Genomic DNA, 5,597 nt, shown 5'->3' with positions numbered 1-5,597 from the left:
AGCAGTGTTGATCACACATATACGTAATGTCACTGCATCAATCTATTTAGACACGTCACAGGAAGCATGTCCTTATGGCCTGTGGTCAGTAGGTTCCTCCCACTATTGGGTCAAGAAATACCAGGCTAAACTAATATGGATATAAATGGTATAGACAAACTTTACATTAAACTTTCTTGTAAGTAATACCCTTTTATTTTTTTACTTTATTAAGAAAAAGTCTACGTCAGGTTTTTATTTCTGCCTACGTTCCTATTGAGAAAAAGAAATATTGGAGAATGTCTCCAACAGAGATGGACAAATGTGCTCAGGTTTGGCTGCAAAAATATATTTTGAGGTTCAACAAACCTGATTTTTGGGTAAACCCAATCCCTTGCCAATCATTTCCCCACCTTATACCTTTATACTGAGCTCCCAGCTGATGTCTACATTGCTGACTACGTTGATATCATGGGAAGGTGTTGTACATTGTAAACCATTTTTAAGTCTGTCCACCTGAATTTCCATACATATGTTGTCAAACTCACTGTTGGCTCAAACCTCAACCTTATTCTCCAGTGAGGGCTAAGATAAAAACCAAGGGAATATTACAACACCTGACAATGTTTGTATTACATGATTGAGATTGAAGGTAATGCCCATGCCCTTTATTTCTTGTTCTCTTATCATAGAGTCAGGAAGTGAAGGAAAATTTCCCCAATGAGGACAAAGTCTGAATAAAGAACTTGACAGATGTGTTTACTCCTCCCCATTCAAAGCAAACCAATAAAAGAAAAAGGTGGACCCTAGGATATCTACACATCCTTAAAGGATCTTGCTAAGTGCCAAAAGTGCGATATTTGCCAGTTGGTATTGGTAAAAAATTGGTATGTTTTGATGTTTTTTCTCCAGTGCAGAGTAAATGCTTCAACTCTCTTGCATGGAAAATCCCCTACAATATGGAGGATTGCCCTTGGTGGCCAAGACCATCCCTTGGTGGTCGAAAATTTGTCAACAACAGCTGAAGGCCTCACCTCCATTTATCAAGCTTAGACTGTACATAGGCTTTAGGGGGTATATTAGTGTCAAATATAAAAACATGGCCCTTTGGTCTTACTGCATACAGCCTAAAACTAGAGCATACAGTGGCACACAAGTACTAGTTTGGTCAAGTTTGCCATTAATCTTTACAGAGAGAGTAGGTGCAGAGTAGGGAGCACTGTAGACCTGTTTCCATACTTCTTACCTCTCTGAGCCTACTTTGTCTCCTTCCAATTCCCCCAGTTCATTGGCTAGCCTTTTGTATCACCCTTACAGGATTAGCCATATGGAGTGCCAAGGCTAAATTAAATATCTGTATATAAAATAGAAAGTGTTTCTGTATCAAGCAGCATGGTGTATGGATGGGTTTGTGCTGTCACTGACTTGCTTTGCTGGCCTAGGCTGATATATATATATATATATATATATATATATATATATATATATATAAAATGTTTTATTGTTAAATACCTTGTGGAATAGGATACGGGCTTCATATAACTAAATGTGCCCTACATAAGGAAGAGTCAGTGATCATTCCCTTTATTGCAGAAATGAGAATACCTAATATCGTATGTTAAATAGAATATAAGAAAGGATAGCCATTGTAGTGCAGTCATTTTTAGAAAAGAGGAACAAGCCTACCCACCTCTGTGCACCCAATGTACAAAGCAACACCTCTCTTTACAAACAGCAGTGATGACATACAAAGTGTCCGAAAGCATTATCTTCAGATCAGCTGTCACAGCAGTAAACAGGATGATTGCCAGTTTGGTACAATGTCCTTTGTGCCCTGCTCACAGCCTTGATTCACATACAGCCAAAACATTTATACATTGATGTGGTTAACATGTATGCAGATATATACAGTGTGCTTTCAGGAAAATCATGCATTCAATTGTTTTTTTTTAAGATGGACCCACCGAGTGGTGATGGAAGTTGTCATTAATTAACTCATTTAAAAAAAAATAATTTCCTGGATGTAAAGCTGATCTTTTGATTTCTTACACCTGAAACAGCAAACAATTAATGTACAAAGGGCCAGATTTATTAAAGCCTGGAAAGAATACACTTTTATTAGTGAAGCTGGTTCAAGATTCAAAACATTTGCTAGCAAATGACTTTGAAGAAATCCATTCCAGGTTTGCTGGATCACCCAGCTTGACTGATGAAAGTGTATCCTCTCCAGCCTTGGAGAGCTTTAATAAATCAGGCCCAAATTGAGAACACCTAAATTAATTCTGGTTAATGATTCAGAAGGTGTTAAAGGCAGGGGATCAGAACAACCAGGCAAGAAAGTTTTTGTATCAGGTCAGCATTTGCAGTTTACATCATCTCTCAGTAAAAAGTTTACTTCAAACTTTGCTGCAAATTTATCAGCAACATCAAAGCCAAATAGCTTATAGCTGATGTAATTATCTCATAAAATAGTAGTTCTATGGTAATATTAGGACCATTATAATCCTTGATCAACAAATGTTTATATTTTTATTTAATATTTTTTTGCCCCAAAAGCCTGCTCACGTTTCTATCCTTTCTTTCTAATCATACTGAACAAGGCTAGGCAATAATCAGATATAAATTCTATTGTTACCTTAATTATTTGAAAAAACCCATCCTTAACTCTCTAAAGCCACATAGCATTAATATAAAGGTCAAATTAAACAAAAAAAAACTAAGATTTTCTCTATAGCAGCCAACGAGATTGCAATTGTTTTTTTTCTAATGCTTGTGAATTGGATGCAATGGGTAACATTTCCTCAACATGCGATTTTACAACCTCCAGGTGGATATTACTTGTCATAAAATTTGTCATCCCCTACATACAAGACATTGATATATTCCGCTAAAACTGTTTACTATAACTATCACCATCTAGTTCAGGAAGGAAAAGCTTTTTTTGGCTAGTTGTGCAGCTACATACTGTACTCTAAATTCTATTTGCCACATCACACCAGGGTCAGCATAGTCATATATTATCTATATATCTACAGCAGAATTTCAAAACATTTGTCTCTGATCTGTTAAGCAGCAGTATAACACAAACACACACACACTTACCCATTGCAATGTATCTGTGTGGTTTCTCTATTTATACTTCTAATTTTAAGCAGCAAAAAAAATTATAATTTTTTCAAGTAACTGTATGCATCAAATGTAAAAACAACAAATGTAATTTATATACTACTACAGAAATCAACCTTGAAATTAGATGTCTGTAATCGCATAGCAACATAAAGTATGGAAGGAAGGGAGTGCACTAAAAGCCTACTAGAGCTTTGCATTTTGCAATGCACATACCATGTGTGATCACTTTGCAGAACACATTACTTTGTATGGCACCCCAACATACTAAGGTATGGCATATGGTTTGTTGTGGGATGCAACGCATGTCATGATTATATCAGTTGATTGCAACTTTTATGGATGGAACAAGCTTCCACTGACATTGATAAAGACTGCAAAAGATACAGAAGCCTTGCTATTAATATTATCCAAAATGTCATGGCCCCAGCAGCATCCAGCTGCTTACTAGTCAATCCTTCATTGTGAAATGACAGGCAGATGCATTGCTTTCCCCAATTTTGTCATCAACCTGGTTTAGTTCATAACACTGTAGCTGGGCCCTGGTCTCTTGCTCACATTGCCTTGTGGCTCTGCTAAATAGAGCTGTTATGGAAAAAGTTTCCAATCTATCCCAACTTGTTCCCTATATTTTACCTCTGATGAACCACTGAAACAATTGACCATCCTGTTTGACTATATTAAGAACTGTTGAAGTTGTTTAGAACAGTGGTCACCAACCTTTTCGGACTTATGGACCACTAAATGCACGGACTCTGGACCGTGCATGCACGGTGAAACTTACCCTAGAGTGATGTCATAATGCCAGTACCTACCCACTCTCTCATCGCAGGCTCAGACCTGGGAGAGTAGGCAGGTTCTGGCATTATCCAGAGACACAACCCGCCCACCGCCCTGAGGCTAAAATACTTACAGGGGACATTGTCTGCGGATCTGACTGGTGTGACCCCCCAGCGAGGTCAGGAGAAGGACCACCAAAGCCAGAGCCGCGGACCACTAAAATTTTCAACCAGCAGTCGTCAACCGAAGCCATTTAATATTGATCTGGTGGTCTTTTCATGGTTTTAATTTCTGGATCACCAGCTATGAGCACCCTGGGTTTTGACATGACATGCTTGTCTCGGGCAATAATTTGCCATGTGTACAGTGATCACCTGATGTCATTTATGGATTCATCAGAAGAGATCCATGGATGACAGATGGAGAATGACTGCTGTACAAGTCAAGGTAGGAGAGCACACTCGCTCGTTCATTCACCCCTCACTATAAAACAGAATGGGCACTGTGTGTATAGCACTCATTCCTTCATCTGTCACTTTTTGTTGCTGGAAACAATCACAAAAGATCATTTCAAGCAACAAAAATTGCAGGTGTGTAGGCCGCCATAAAAAAGCTTTAGATATGCTGTACCTTTGTATTTTGTTTTGTCTAGCATTGTGCTGCCGTCATTACCCATACACTCAAATGATCTATATCAGGTCTGTAACTTGTACACATTCTCTGTGTGATTCATCTGCTCCATGCCATCGTGTTATAACATCTACACGATACATGATGCTGTTGTTTTGTGTATAAATGTGTATAAATATGTCTAAATGTCACAGCTTTCTTCTATTTAGAGGTATGGGATAATACTGTACAATTGGAATAGTTCCCTATTCTCATCACATTCTTGTGGCCACCAGCCCACAACTTCTCATTTCCCTGCTATCACCTGTAATGAAATCAAAATGAGAAATGCAGGTAACACCTCAGCCTTTCACACAACTTCCCTACTGATACAGAACAAGAGTAGTTATAGGAACAGCTACCTGCTATGTGGAACCAGATGTCACTTAACCCTTCATTGTAGGAGGAAAATGTTGTCTGCTAGAGATTAGCCTCTATCAACATTTTTACCATTTAAAAAAACCTAAAATAAAGTTTCAGAAATGTTTAAAACATTAGTTGTCAACGGAAAAATGAAGGTGAGAGATAAAGGGCCACTGCAGCATTGCTTGTTCTATGGGTGGTCAATGAAGAAATCTCTATACATTGATGGTCTGTGAGAAGAATGTAAGGTCCATTTACACTCATCTGAAATATCATTGGTATCAGTGGTTACATCTTCAAGATGAAAGGCTTCACTGGTTTAATGCCACTGTCAATGATGTGTGGCAATTGTGCGGAAACTCTGCAGATGCCATTAGGTGGCATAATAATCAGCCAATACGTGTTACTCCATAAACCTCTGGAAGAACCAAAGAGTTCAGGTAAAAGCTAAGGTTCCCACACTTCCTTGTGGCCTTAACTACTACAGAGAAAAGGAAAAAATACTTTTTTAGAAGAAGAGCTTTTTAGGGAAAATATTTAGTGAATAAAATAATTACAGTTGACAATCAATATTCCGGTTCCTTCAGTTTTCCGGCATAATTTTCGCAGCACATTTTTAATACAGGGACTGTAGTACACTGTTTGGCCACTGATGTTTTGACTGACTATTCTGCAGAAAC

This window comes from Pyxicephalus adspersus, chromosome 9 (assembly GCF_032062135.1).
Source record: "Pyxicephalus adspersus chromosome 9, UCB_Pads_2.0, whole genome shotgun sequence".
Classification (NCBI taxonomy): Eukaryota; Metazoa; Chordata; class Amphibia; order Anura; family Pyxicephalidae; genus Pyxicephalus; species Pyxicephalus adspersus.
This window is presented reverse-complemented; position numbering follows the sequence as displayed.